The following is a 16,310-nucleotide window of genomic DNA, read 5'->3' on the forward strand; positions in this document are numbered from 1 at the left end:
AAAACAAACGATCTAACTCAAAAAAACTAGTTGGATAAGAAAAATAGATCCGCTCACAACTTGGTTCCAAAAAAATATCTTATAGAAAAATATACCAAAGCAATTTGTTATAATTACAAAATTCAAAATCAAGCATTTGAAAATATCAAGTGACTCATGAATTCTTCTAAGATTTAAAAATTTGAAAGAGAAGAAAGCTTGCTTTTGTGGGCTCTTTTTATGCCTCTTGTCAATTGATTGGGGCACTTTGAGCATCTTTTTTTTTTTTGATACACTTTGTGTACCCTTTAATTTTTTTGGTGGTCATTGCACATCTTTTTATTTTTCTTTTTCTTTTTGGGGCTCATTTTATGCCCTTGTCATTTTTTGCAAGCTAAATCCCTTTCGAAACTCTTAAACACTCTCAACTATGAGTATATCTTCTAGATATTAAAGAAAAAAAACTCACTCTCTAATATAAGGAAGAATAAAATAAGGAATTTGAACATTATAAATGTTCTTATGATAAATGCAATAATGAGATTTTAAATAATTTTAAAGTAAAATAAGGAATTTGAACATTATAAATATAAGATAGATTATTATAGCAAGATAGAAAAGATCTCAATTGTAGAGTCATGTTGTTAATTCTAGATAGACTTTTGTTTAGAAAAGAAAATTATACCGCTAAAAGATGTTAGAGGGAGGGAAACAATCAATGATGTTTCTCCCTTTAACTAATTTAGAGATGTCAAAAATTGGCTACAAAGTTTTCATAAACCAAAAACAAGGCATGAAATATCATTTCAGTTATGACCAAAAGGAAAAACAAAATAATAAGAAAATCAGAGATTAAATAACTACAAAATAATAGCAAATAAAAAAAAACTCAAAACTAAAAAGAAATAAATATAAAATAACAACAAGCAATAGATTAGAAAATATGCAAATCAAAATTTATTAAACAACAAGATTATGCAATTAAGAGTTGTGAGACTCCGTTGTCCAAGTACCACATGCTCTAACAAGGCCTTTTGAGAGAGCTAGCCTACAAAATTATCAAATGTCAGGTTATGCAATTTGGGTCTGGACACCCAATGTGTGCTATGGTGAATAGTGCAAGTGTGTTAGATGTGCCCTAGCATGCCACATGAAAAACATCTAACACTAGGAAATGGATTTATTAATATGTTTGGGTTATAATGCCTCATCATAAGTTTTGTCTTTAGATCAAGTGTGGGTGGTGTCCTATTTTTCTCAAGTGCATTCAATTCAGCTTTAAACCACAAGTTAACACTTTCTAAAACAACATTATAAATTCTCAAATAGTGTTTCATATATTCAGATTCATCAACATATGTCTTAAAATAAGATTCAAGTGACATGTAGGATGCTTTTATTGAATCATGCTCAATAACCAACTCAGAATGCCTTATATTCAATTCATCAAACTCATCAAGTAAAGATATGTGATTGCTATCAATTTGGGAGTGATCTTTCAATATAATTTCATGCTCTTTTAATAAATTCAAAAGCTCCAATTTTAAACTAGCATACAATTTCTTAAGTTTCTTATATGATGCTTGAATTTATTCATAAACTTCAAGTAATTGATCATATGTTGGTTCGCATACCTCTTCTTAATTAGACTGACCACGGTGATCACCCACTTTTAAGCACAAGTTTATAATCTTCTCTTTTGCTTTAGTCTCAGAGGAGTTAGATGTAGAATGTGCCCATAACGCCTTTTGGAACCTCTTCTTATCCTTCCTTAACTTTGGTTTCTCCTCACCCATCTCCTTTCATGGTTGATCCTTAAGTGTAGGATAATTAACTTTGACATTTCCAGGCTTTCTGTATTCAAAACAAACCACATCATAAGAACTTTTAAAATTCTTACTATCCTTACATTTTTTCCACTTCTAATGATGCTTGTGATTCTTCCTTAGAAAGCTTTTAAATTTCTTAGTGATGAAGAAAATATCATCACTTTCTGATTCGGAAGAATTTGTATCCATATCATTAGCCTTCAACGCCATAGTTTTATCCTTCTTCTTCTCACATGTATCATGTTGTCTTTGGTTCACCCCTTGCTCGTAAGCAATGAGTGATCCAAGTAAGTTATCAACATAATAAGTATTCAAATCCTTAGATTAAATAATTACAGTAATCTTAGTATCAAAAGAAGAAGGCAACCATTTCAAATTCTTATTGACTCTTTCATTATTTATTAGCTTTCTTCCTAAAGCATGCAATGAGGTGACAATTTGAGTAAAACTAGAATATATGTGAGAAATCGATTCAATAGGTTTCATACAAAAAAGTTTGTATTTATGCAGTAAAATTTTCAACCTAGATTGTTTAACTTCAATTGTTCATTCATAAGTGATACACAGTCTATCCCAAATTTCTTTACCAGTAGCACAAGTAAAAATAGATATATAATCATTCGATTTCAAGGCACAGAAAAAATATTTCAAATATTTTGCATTTAGTTGTGTTAAATCCGTTTCATCAAAAGTCCATTCAGTAAAAGGAAATTTTGTTTTAATGCCATTAATTTTATGAGACGGAGGTGAATAACCATCATTAACAAGCATCCACATACGATAGTCAATCAATTGCAAAAATGTAGACATGTGAGTTTTCCAAAAATCAAAAGGAATATTGTCAAACAAAGGTGGTCGAGTAATAGAATACCCTTCCATAGTATTACTATTACCAAAGTTAGCCATTTATCAAAATTCAAAAGTTTCAAAAACTCAATTTTATGAATCCTGCTCTAATACCACTTGAAAGTGCTCTGATACCACTTGAAAGTTTGTCATGGATGTTAGGCCCTCATTAACTAGTCTCGAGGCTAACCAAGAGGGGGTGAATTGGTATTTAAAAATTTCTTTAAATAGAAATATAAACACAACTAAACCAAGATTTACCACAAGAGTAACGAAGTTCAAAAATTAAATGTGGAAGAATAATAAGAAAAAATACACAAGATTTTATAGTGGTTTAATCAACTTGACCTACATCCACTCCTCGGAGCCCCCCTCCGAGTATTGCACTAAACTTAGTATCTCTTTTTTTCCCCACATAAATATGGAGAAGACTATACAAAAATTCATTTTTTCCAACCCCGATGATTCAGAGAACCCAACTCCTTTTATTTCCTCCAGAAGTAGGTAAAGAACCTAACTCCTTTTGCTTCTTCCAGAAGAAGGCAGAGAACCTAACTCCTTCTGCTTGCTCTAGAAGCAGATGGAGAACCTTGATCAATTGCTGAAGTTGACCTCTATCGAATCTCCAAGGAACCAAGGATGTCGATTAGACAAGATGACTTGGATCTTTATTTGGAGCAACCTTTGTGAAACCTGTCACAAACTCCCCCTCATAAGATCCTCTCTCTCTCTCTCCCTTGCTCTCCCTCTCCTCTTAGCTCTCTCAGGTCAGGACAACAGTAAAATATACACTCTTTGGTAAAATAAGAGGTCTTATATAGAAGAGCTTCAATTTTACTCTTAATTACAATAAACTTACATTATCGTCTAGGATGATCGGCCGATCAGCCCGTACCATCAGTATAAATTCAGCTCAATCAGCAAGGACGATTTAGGAGAGTCTGGATGATTAGAAGGATACCTTATTCATATTGTCCTATATCATTAGTTCAAGTCATTGAATATCATCAGACCATCGCCATATATGGATGTCTAGACGATGGAAAAATAACTAAATTATCCAGGATGATCTCTTAATCATCCAGACAGATTAGTACAAAATGACCAATATCATCCAAAACATCACCCTAAATGGATGTTTGGATGATGGAAAAATAACTTGATTGTCTAGGCCGATCTTTCGATCATCCTAGATGATTAGCTCAATTTAATACATATCGTTAGACGCATCGCCCTGAATAGAACCAGGTCGATTTTTGATCATCTGGGAAGAACTAAGGTTTATTAATTGATCATCCCAGAAGATCCTGAGATTGTCTAGGATGATTTGATAGATTAATTAAACCTTAATTGCTTTCATTAATTACCAAGTTAATTTAAGCATAATTGTACTGCATTGTCCGGGACAATGTCCTGGATAATATCCTAAAATAGAAGATGCCTAAATAGATATGGCAACTGATTCTTTCTTATTTTAGTCTATTGTCTTGGATGTTACAAATATCATCCACGATGATTCACTTAATTATTGTTACCTTAACCAGGATGTCCTAATTTGGATTTCTATTTTTAACGGATCATCTAGGATGATTTTTTGGATCATCCCAAATGATGTGATCGAAAACCAAATACTCTTAAATAGCAAAAAATTTTCCCCCAAGTGTGTGTGTAAGGCTACTTAGCATCAGGGTCCCACATCATTTATAATTGACTCAAGAAAGGGTAAAAGACACTTGACGTACATTACAAACTGACTCAGTCCTAATTGTTTGAATAGTTGCTATTTGAATGAGTTATATTTATGCAACTTATGTAGTTTTGATGATTCCAAACATTATTGTTCAAATGTATAGTTATCTCCTAACAATATCAGAAGATTTGCACTTGCTCTTGTGTGTACTAACATTTCAGGAAAATCAGACTCCAGACTACGAAAACTTCAATTCAAATTCAACATGAGATATGAACGGTTCTCTGCCGCACCTGGGAGTGGTGAAAAGAGTGTGTTGTAAGGGCTTCTCCGCCTTGCTGTGGGTGCTAAAGGAGAGTCACTTTGTGGTATTAGTGCAATACTCAGAGGGTGCCTCTGAGGAGTGGATGTAGGTCTGGTTATAGACCGAACCACTATAAATCTGGTGTCATTTACTTTATAGATTTTATGTTTCCGCACTTTAAATTTCAGTTTAAACAACTTTGTGGTTGAAAAACATTTTTCTACTAACTTTAAAAGAAAATTTTATTTCGGTTCAACTTTATTATTAAGAGGGTTTAAAATTTTAAAAACTACCAATTCACCCCCCTCTTGGTAGCCTTGGGACATTTACTTAGGCTTAACAACCTAATTACTGGACTCAACACTAATCTACCCAATTTTGAGGTAGTTCGATTTGTAATTTGATTATGTGGACCTAAAATGCTAGTAGGCAAGACAGTCATAGAAAAATAGAAATATTTGCAATCATCAAAATTTCATTTCCTGAAATCAGATTCACAATATTATCTTCCAAATATAAAGTTAAATCATAATTTAAGCATAAAGTGTTTATTTTCTTTGACACTGTTGTAGCTTGTGCAGTTAATAAATAAACATTTACATAAATTCTAGCCACTTTCTTAGGATTCACCCTAGTAGTAAGCTACTCAAATTTATTTGTTTTCATTTCTTTAATTAATTCATATACATCTTCAATAGGCTATAACATCAAAGAACCTCCAACTGCAACATAAATTATAGCTCTAAGGGGTCAATCCATTATAAAAAGTTTGAATTATCAACCAATAAGGTAAAGTATGGGAGTGCACTTTCTATGTATATTCTTGAATATCTCCTAGCTCTCATAAATAGATTATCCTTTTAACAGAGTATAACAGAGTAAAAGAAGTAATGTCATTTCTAAGCTTGCTAGTCTTAAAAGGTTAGAAATACTTTCCTGGCAATTTGTGGGATAGCTCATTTCATGTTGTAATTGAGCTTGGGGCCTAATAATTTAACCACATTTTTGTCTTATCTCTTAGAGAAAATATAAAGAATTAAAGTCTAATGGCATCATTACTAACACCATTATACTTAAATTTTGTACAAAGTTTTATGAAACAAGCTAAAAATATGTTAGGGTCTTTAGTTGGAGCACCCCTAAAATGAGAATTTTGTACCATATGAATGATTGTAAGTTTTAATTCAAAATTATTTTCTTGGATGGCGGGTCTATTTATGCTTTGGTGAATTCCATCTGTTAAAGTGTTTGAAAAATCCTTAAGAGGTTTAGAATGATCTAAGTTTTGAATTGTGTTATCTATTTTAAAAATCTTTTTTGTGGTTTTAATTTTAAAAAGGGTTCTCTTAATTTAAGAATAAAAATTTAAATGTGTCTCCCCTCTCTTTCTTATAAGCATGCAACCACATATATGAAATCAGTACATTAAAATACAAGAATAAGACACTCTATGAATAAAATTTTTTGGTTTAATGGAATGTAAATCCAATATGTTTCCTAATGAAACTCTTTTATATTGATGTTATTTAAAGTATATGAATCACCGACCGCTCAATAAAGCATGAGGAGATAAAAAATAAATTAAACACTTTCAACATCAAAACCACTCTAAACTCCCATAGTCTGTCATGCTATCGAAATATTAGAAGATTAAGTAAAGCATGTACTGTTAAAAACCCTCATGATAATTCATCACTATAAATTTGATACATGAAAAGCACTTTGTCTATGCTTACATTATATCAATCTAACATACCTTTTTGTGTTTGCTTTCCTATTTATAGGCTATATATTACACCTGATATTAACTTCACATTAGGCCACTATGTACATTAGATGAAGACCTTATGAAGAGAACTCATTAGTACTCCATATTTTATTTACACCATCAATTCAAAATTAGAGAATTTTACTAGGCAAGAAGAAGAAGTGAAGCATATTAATTTTCATTAATTGAATAAAAGAAAAAATTTAAATAAAAAAAGATATCACCGAACTGGTTCAATGATCTCCTCTACACTCCTCCTTAAACTTATATAATTGCTTCTACAATCACAAACTAAACACACTAATGGAATGTATCTAGTACTTATCTGAATTCTCTTAATTGTCACTCCTAAATAAAAATTAGAGAAGCACTATGGAGATTGAAACTAAATAATTGTCTTAACTCTTCTATTAAAAGTAGAAACAAACTATGATGTGAAACAAACATGTGAATATGACTTTCTTAATGAATTTGCATGCTTAATTTTTAGAGCACAATAATATATATATATATATATATATATATATATATATATGCATTAATTTTGAATGACAAAAGAAAAAAGAATGAGTGGTAAGATAAGTTTAAGCTAAATTACAAGCATAGGAGTTAAGATCGTAAAATAGATAATTTAATCTAATAATGCATAAATTGATGGTTTCAACAAGAGATCCCTAGATTAATAACAAGATTACTCACTATGATAGAATCGCTCACCCAACTCTCTAATTTCTAAACATTAGCGGAGAGTAATTAACAACCTTCTTATGAGTCAATTAAATCCCATAGTAGGATATATGAAGATAAGAGACTAGGGAAAGAGTTCACCATTATAAAGGACTAGGGAGTAGTTGGAAGCCTCAGATCAGCAACCTCATTAGTCTCCAAAGTATGGAAAGTAATCTAGAATGACTAAGGAGTTCTTGGTAGCATTTGGGGACCTTCCCATTGAAGGTGTGGTACAGGGGATCCTACTGAACTATGTGGTCAACAACTTTGGACAGAAGTTTGGCAGCTTCTAAGTGGTAGACATCAAGTGAGCCTAACTTGGACTCCTTGGACAGCAATCGGATGGCCCTGGACAGCAGCTTTCTAGGTTCTAAATCTCAAGGTAGCACTTAGAACCAATCCAGATTTTGGATAGCAAGTGGAAGGAGGGGAAATCAGTGGCTTTTCTCTCCAAATTGCACAAGAAATAAGGGATTTTAGTGGTGAATCCCTAGGACAGTTGTGGGAGAAAAAATTTCGGATCCATTACTTGTTTAGGTGGCCAATCTAATTAAATTCAGATTAAGCGAAATTGGCAGTATGAATTTGAATTTGAATTCAAATTCAAATTGAGAGAACTAAAGTGGAAGATAGAGATTGGGGGAGAGGGAGGCGGCATGGGGAGGTGATTAAGGAGTTTTAATTGGGAGCATTTAATTGAAAGTGGAGAGAGAGAGAAAGAGGGAAGGAAATATTGTGTCCACATTCAATGAATGTGGACCAAGGCATTAATTGCAAGTGGGAATTAAATCTGAGATTTATTTTAGATTTAAGTTGATTTGGTGGGATTTAATTTGAATTTTTAATTCAAATTCAAGTTGGATTGAGCCTTAATAAGAAGCAATAGGATTTAGCTCATTAAAGGGTGGCCGGCGGCATCATGAGGGGAGGATGAGTATTGGGAAGATTTTGATAAGTTTCTAAATGAGGTTTGCCACATATGAAAGAGAATAAATAACCCTCTTTAATTTAAAATTAAATTAGATTGAAATTTAAAAACTTTCATTATTGGCAAAGTTCCAGATAAGGAAAGTTTTTTAAATTTAAATTTCAAATTTCAAACAAGGGTCATCACTTTTGTTTTCCATGGAGCTAATTTAGGAAGGGAATTATGATGATCAAAATCATCATAATTGAGGTAAATCCAGTAGGGAGGCTGACGTCAATGGGGGCTTGGGGGGATAATGTCGGCTGTAAGGAGGGGAGAGTTGATACGTCTGTTGGAGAGGGGAATTTGGTTCTTATAGAAGGTAAGATTAGTGTCAGGGTGCATGTGGTGGAAGAGCTCGGTAGGAGGGTGGTTGTTGGACGGCGGGTATGGTGAGGAAGGTGGGTAGGAAAGATGGAAACTAAAATAAACAACTAAGAACTACTAAAGAGATCGTAAAACTTCAAACCTTGGACTCCTCCAAAGGTTGACAGGTATTGCTTTCACCCACCTAGGGTCTCTCCTCTCATGAACTCACTTAGAGATAAAGTAAAGAAAATAAAATTTCTTTCAATATTCATCATCCTATAATACAAGAGAGTTAGCCAATAAATAGGCCTCATGAAAAGAAAAATAGAAAAGACTAAAATGCCCTTCGGGCTACAACACCACATGACCACTCCTAAGGGTAAAATGAGAAAAATAGTAAAATAAGATAAACTAGTACATAAAACATGAAAAAATAAAATAAAATAAGCTTTAGATCATAGCCGTTGATCTTCCAATGTCCTCATCATTCTCCCCGGGTGGGAGAAAACTCGACTCCGTCGAGTGGGTGTCTCGAGAACTTCTCATGCATCTGGGTCGATCTGTTGTAATTCTTCGTGCTCTGATCACGTATCCTCTGACTTTGGTTTACCTCTTTACCTAATTAAATTTCTTCTTCATCCACCCTCTTTTGTGTAAATAATGTCATCACTCAGAATCATGTCAACCTCCTCTTCTATATGTATTTTGGAAATATAAGTTTTTGGGAGTGGAGGTAGGCTTTGGGGTTCTCACAAGGTGTGGTCACACATGGCTTAGTTTGAAGTGGATATGGGGTTTAAACTTTGGACCTTCATAGGCCTACTAAATCTTTATGTTAGAAAAGGAATGAATGTTGAACTCTGCAGATAGATCCACCACATAAGCTTTTGCATTGATTTTATTGACTATTTTAACTAATCCCACTTTTCTAGCATGTAATTCCATTACAGTTCCTTGTGAGAACTGCACTAGATGAATCTGCACCATCACTGAATCACCAACCTCAAAAGTTTTAACTTGTCATTTAAATTCAACATGAAGTCTATAAGTATTATCATTCGATTCAATTAGGCATGCAATTTCCTTAAGTAGGTCATGCGGATGTGATGTAAATGCGACATGTGCTATGCGAATTCATATGTCTAAAATTCAAGACTCAAGAAGATAAATAATATGGGAATCAAGTGGTGCAAGAGACTTGATATGTAAGATGAATGAAATGAAATGTGGATTCACACATAAATTTTAAACAAAGAAAATTTTTGGAAGACAACAGACTATAAAAACACACACAACATACTAACTCGTAAGCACACATAGATGGAAAAAAGTTGGAAGAGTCATGAAATGAGGGGATCTAAAGTGTTTAGGTCTAAGGGAATTGGGGTAGGGGGAGCAACGAAGACATCCTTAGCTACCAGGGCATTTCTATAGGAAGTTTAATTTAGGGTTGTAGGTAGTCTCCTAGGGGAAATAGGGTAATCTAGCAAATTAATCCAATTAGGAGAGAGATGGTCCTTAACAGGGAAGGACAAGAACTTAGCAGACAAAATGAATGAATCAAAAATAAGATAAGTTGATGGGTCATGACTCACATCAATAATGGGATAGCCAAACGAGTCATTAGCAGGTATGTGACTCCAAAGGAGGGGTAGAGGTCAAAAATAGATATGGACACAATAGTTAGATGGATGTCATGAGAGTATGGGATAAAACTCTCTTTAACATTAATGTCGATATGAAGAATGGAGAGGTAATTCTAATCAGGAAAGACACACTCATTCAAATGTAAATTTAGAGGAACAACTCCTAAAATAGACTCCTATAAAATAAGAGGAGGCTCATTATTCAAATAAGGCTAAAAAACTTTCAGACTTAAAGAACTGTCTTCCAAAATAATTTTATTATCCTCAATAAAATCAGATTTGGTGATAACCCTAAGATCAATGGATTTGGGGTAAATTAAATTGGGGTTTAACTTAGGAAGTAAATTGAATTGATTCAATTCCAACTCAAGACTATCCACGTCATCATAAAAATCTAAAATTAAATCAGAATTATTCGGAGTCATTATAGTAGGAGATACGATTGAATCTGAAACTTCCAAATTTAATTTCATGGTGTTCACATTTAGATCAGCTCCTTTCGAGTTCAAGTTAACATCATTCAGGCAGACCTTATCCAATAAGATATCCTCAAGGAGACTAGGGTCAGGGTGGGCTAAGGTGTCGACATTTAAAGGTTCTAACTTTCCTAGCTCAGGGTTTAAGTCATACTTGGAGTCTGATTCAATCTCTTCAATCTCATTCTTAAAGAATTCTTTATTATTAGTGATATCATTAGCATTCATAAAATGGATGCATTTAGTCTTAAGTATAGGGGACCTTTTCTTTTTAATTCATTTCTTTATTATAATTACACTTTTAGGGTTAAGGGCTGGGGAGGCTAAAGGTTGACTAGGATGGCTAGAAGTTGGCCCAAGTGGTGAGTCATATGGGATCGATCCAACAGAAGACCCAATAAAGGGTCAGCCATCATGGATAGGAGAAAGCCTACAGGGTGGGGTAACAACCCTAATGTTATTAAAGGATAGGTGGTCTCAACCACAGTAATGTCCATGGTTTGTTCCTAAAAAAGAGGTAGGGTGTCGCTCTAGAGTACAGTCACTAGGGGTAGGGGTATTAAAAGTGCAACACCCAAAGGTTTTATGAACAAGGGGTGACTTAAACTTAAAACTAGATGGTTGGTCACTAGTAGAGGGTCAGTACTTTAAATTAAGTTCTATGCTCATATCTTTCCAATTAGAAGTAGGGTACTCACCGTGACTCTTTATCATCTTCTAACCTCATCTAAAATTGAAGAGCTTGACCTTTTAGGTGAGACATAACAATGCTAACTTGGTGGGAGTCAGGGATATGACATGATTCAAGTTAGTCCTCTAGTTGTCTAACCTATTCCCTAAAGTAGTAAGGGTCGCAGGAACCATCAAAGGTAGGTAGACAGTAAGGTGATTCTAAGTGAGGTCGTTGAGGATTAGGCTCAGGTCTTGGTTGATAAGTTGAGTGGGGGCATCTTCTGACTGGAAGGATTGATCGAATAGGACACATACTTAGAGTGGGGAGAGTCAACAGGTTTCTCCATCATAATTCTAGTCATAGAGCCCACTAGGTTAATGATGTAATCTAACTTCTTTTGAAGTCCTATTGGGTACATTGGGACGTGCTTGGAAACACTTAGGGATGAATCTATATAGGAGACAACACCTAAACTGAAGCTAGACTCTCCATGTTATCACTAGAAGGTGAATTAAAGATGTGGACAACAAACCCCATTGGTTGATAAAATAGTCTAGGTGACTAGGAAGGGCACCGGGTCGAGGGAAACACCTAAATGCTAAGGTTCCTAGCCTACAAATCCACTAAACAATTGTAGGAGTGTTGCAGACAGCAACCTACAACACTAGATTAATTGGTCCAAGTGATGAGGGAAATGTCTAGAGTGAAGTTAGCACCTAAACACTAAGTTAGGTTCACTTAAATGCCACTAGGTAGTGTAGAAAATGAGTGGACAACAAGCATAAAATTGGTGGTTTCATGTCACTAGGTGTTAAGGAAGGCTTCTAAGGCTTGGATAGCACCCAAACCAAAGGTGAGACTCACTTAAATGCTCCTAAACAATGCAAAAAAAAAAGGAAAATAAACAAACTCACTGGAATAAAATATCTAGATGATGAAATGTGTGCAAATAAACATATGGATAGATAAGTAGAGTCCTAGAATGTTTTCTAGCATGTGTTACCTTTGCCTACCATGCTTTGATATCAAAATGATGTGAAACATACATTCACAGATGACTTTCTAAATGAATTTGTACGCTTAATTTTTTGAGCACAATAATTTTATCTTTACATTGATTTTGAACAATAAAAGAAAACACAATGAGCGGTAAGACATGTTTAGGCTAAATAACATGCATAGGAGTTAAGATCATAAAATATCCAATTTAATCTAACAATGTATACATGGATGGTTTCAATGAGAGATCCCTAGATTAACAACAAGATTAGTTACTATGATAGAATCGCTCACACAACTCTTTAATTTCTAAAGCTTTAACAGAGAGTAATTAACAAGCTTCTTATGAATCAATTAAATCTTATAGTAGGATAGCTATGAAGATAAGAGACTAGTAAAAGATTTCACCATTATCAAGCACTAGGTAGTAGTTGGAAGCCTCAGATCAACAACATTAGTCTCAAAAGTTAGGATAGCAATCTAGAATGACAAAGAAGTTCTTGGCAGCAGTTCGGGGCCTTCCCGTTGAAGGTGTGGTGCAGAGGAGCCAGCTAAACTATGTGGACAACAACTTTGGACAGTAGTTTGGCAGCTTCTGAGTGGTGGACAACAAGCGAACCTGACTTGGACTCCTTTGACAGCAATCAGAAGGCCCTGGATAGTAGCTTTCTAGGTCCTAAATCTCAGAGCAGCACTTAGAACCAATCCAAATTTCTAGACAGCAAGTGGAAGGTTGGGACATCAATGACTTTCCTCTTGAGGTTGCGTAGGAACTAAGGGATTTTAGTGGGGAATCCCGTGGGAAGCTATGGGAGAAAAAATTTGGGATCTAGTACTTGCCTAGGTGGCCAATCTAATTAAATTTAGATTAAGTGAAATTAGTGAGATGAATTTGAATTTAAATTCAAATTCAAATTAAGGGAATTAAAGTGGAAGAGAGAGATTGGGGGAGAAGGGAGGCGGCATGGGCAGGTGATTAGGGAGTCTTAAATGGGAGCATTAATTTAAAGTGGAGAGAGAGAGGGAGGGAAATATTGTGTCCACATTCAACGAATTTGGATTAAGGTATTAATTTCAAGTGGGAATTAAATCATAGTTTTATTTCAGATTTAAGGTTATTCGGCGGGATTTAATTTGAATTTTGAATTCAAATTCAAGTGGGATGGATCCTTAGTAGGAAGCAATAGGATTTATCCCATTAATGGGTGGCCGACATCATCATGAGGGGAGGATGAGTATGGGGAAGATTTTAGTAAGTTTCCAAATGAGGTTTACTACATAGGAAAGAGAATAAACAACCCTCTTTAATTAAAAATTAAATCAGATTGAGACATAAAAACTTTCCTTATTGGCAAAGTTCCAAATAAGGAAAGTATTTAAAATTTGAATTTCAAATTTTAAACAAGGGTCATTACTTTCCTTTTATATGGAGCTAATTTAGGAAGGGAATTATGATGATTGAAATCATAATAATTGAGGTAGATCCAATGGTGAGGCCATCAGCAATGGGGGCTTGGGGGGATGATGTCGGATGTGAGGAGGGGAAGTTGGTTTGCCAGTTGGAGAGGGGAATTTAGTGCTTATAAAAGGTAGGATTGGAGTCGGGGTGCTTGCAGTGGTGGTGCTCGGTAGGAGGGTGGTTGTTGGACGACAAGTATGGAGAGGAAGGTGGGTAGGGATGATAGAAACTAAAATAAAGAACTAAGAACTCACAAAGAGATCGTGATACAATGAACCTTGGACTCCTCCAAAGGTTCATGGGTATTGCTTTCACCAACCTAGGCTCTCTCCTCCCATGAACTCACTTAGAGATCAAGCAAAGAAAATAAAATTTCATTCAATATTCATCATCCTACAATACAAGAGAGTTAGCCTATAAATAGGCCTCATGAAAAGAAAAATAGTAAAGACTAAAACACCCTTTGAGCTACAACACCACATAACCACTTATATGGGTAAATGAGAAAAATAGTAATATAAGACAAACTAGTACATAAAACATAAAATAAAATAAAATAAAATAAGCTCTAGATCATAGTCGTTGATCTTCCAGTGTCCTCATTAGATTATGTATAGAAAAAATAGAAAATTGATTCTGTCCTCTCGACATTAGAGACACTTATACTGCATCACCCATAAAATTGATGAACACCCATCACTAAAGGGTTTCCTCTACTGCACCGCTTGATGATATAGACCTACTATTTAATAAATTGATGCATCACTTCACTGATAGATCATAGCCTAAATATTTATAACTAGAGTGCCACGATGCTACTAACAGATGAGTACTGTGATGTTATTGTGGCACTCCCTTGACTTAGTAATACTAGAATTTAGCACAACAATGATGTGTAGATAAATACTGGGTTATTTAGTGTTGACTCCTCCAATACTATGACAATGGGATATTTGGATAGGCTTTAAAGCTATGATTTCTCTATCACTAGGACACTTATACTGCATTTTTTCGAACTCTCTGATGATGTCAACGATGGCACCGTGGTGGTAACGTGTTCGACACCACAATAATGTTACTTACTTGAAAATTTTATCCTTTTCCGATATTTTCAAGCACAAATAGAACTAAAAAGACATGTTTTCAATATCAAATTAACACATTAAATAAAACATTAGATACAATTATCACAACATCATACCTAAAGCAGTTGACTAAGTTAATATCACTCCCTTTTTATCCTTACTCACCTACAACTATAAGAATATGACACAATTTAATATATTCAACATGATCTTTTGGTACATCAAAAATCTTACATCCTTTTGAAATCTGCAAGACTGAAGAAAGTAAAACCTACCTCTAGTACACATCATTAGGTATATCCTAGAAAATAAATACATCCTAATCTTTCCTGCACAACATGACCACCTTCCTTCATTCTAGACTGATAATTCCTTCCACATCATCTATAATGAGCATCATATGTCTCCTACAGACTTATCTAATTAAAAAAGAAGTAGAAAAAGGGTGAGCACTACCATAGCCTATGACTCATTTTATGTATAATTTCCCATAGCACATATAGATGGAGCACTTCACTTGGCTTGAAATAAAATTTAATTCATATATAGAGGATTCCACTCAGCACTGGGATAAATTCCAATAGCGGCACAAGGTTGATCGTGCATGGTTTGGTGAAATATTTGCCTCAATCCACCATTACATCCAGCCACCACCACCATCATTGATCAGGGACCCTCATATAAGTAGTTGTGTTGTGTACTATATAGATTATTCTTTATAGTTAACATTTATTTTTGATATTTTAGGTTATAACATTACTTGGTATTGATGTCTGTTCGTAGATATCCTTTTGGTGATATCAAAAGGGGGAGTAGGAACATTTTGGATGTATGATTTCCCTCTTTAGTGCAGTTTATTTTATTTCAATCTTTTGTGTTCTTGTAATGTTTTTTATTTATTGTTATTAAAAATAAAAAAAATTATTAGGTTCTTCCTATTTTTTAAAGAGATCACATAGCAAAGGGGAGAACTTAGCAGGAAATTAAACTAACTTATAATTTAAATCAATAATATTTCCCATCTTCAAAAAAGGGGAAATTGTTATAATTTAAGGGCTCGACCTTATATTTTTTTATTACAAATATTTTGGTATGATTTTCTACTTATTCTTGCATATTATTCCAGTTTTTGTTTGTGCACTACAAATCTTTTAGGTAACAACATACATGTAGAATGACTGTAGATTTAGTCTCAAGAATATGTTTTGTGAATGTGTGATTTAGACTATATATTGAAGAATATGTACTTTTTCTTTTTCCTTTGTTAATATATGTAAAATGGTGTATGCTAGCTTTACAATAGTGTACATATATAGAGGATGTGAAAAATATAGATTTTAATTTTTCTGTTAAATTGTATTGTATGATCTCAATTGTATTATGTGATTAGTTAAAATAAAAATTAATTAAAAGTTTAATTTAAATAAAAAATAATTTGAATTGTATCTAATTATATAGTATAACCACCACATCATATCATATGATCAACTATAATAAAAACCCCACCATTAAATGTGACTTACTTAAAATTAAATTTAAATTTTGAATTTT

The sequence above is a fragment of the Dendrobium catenatum genome, unplaced genomic scaffold (assembly GCF_001605985.2).
Source record: "Dendrobium catenatum unplaced genomic scaffold, ASM160598v2 fragScaff_scaffold_257, whole genome shotgun sequence".
Taxonomy (NCBI): Eukaryota; Viridiplantae; Streptophyta; class Magnoliopsida; order Asparagales; family Orchidaceae; genus Dendrobium; species Dendrobium catenatum.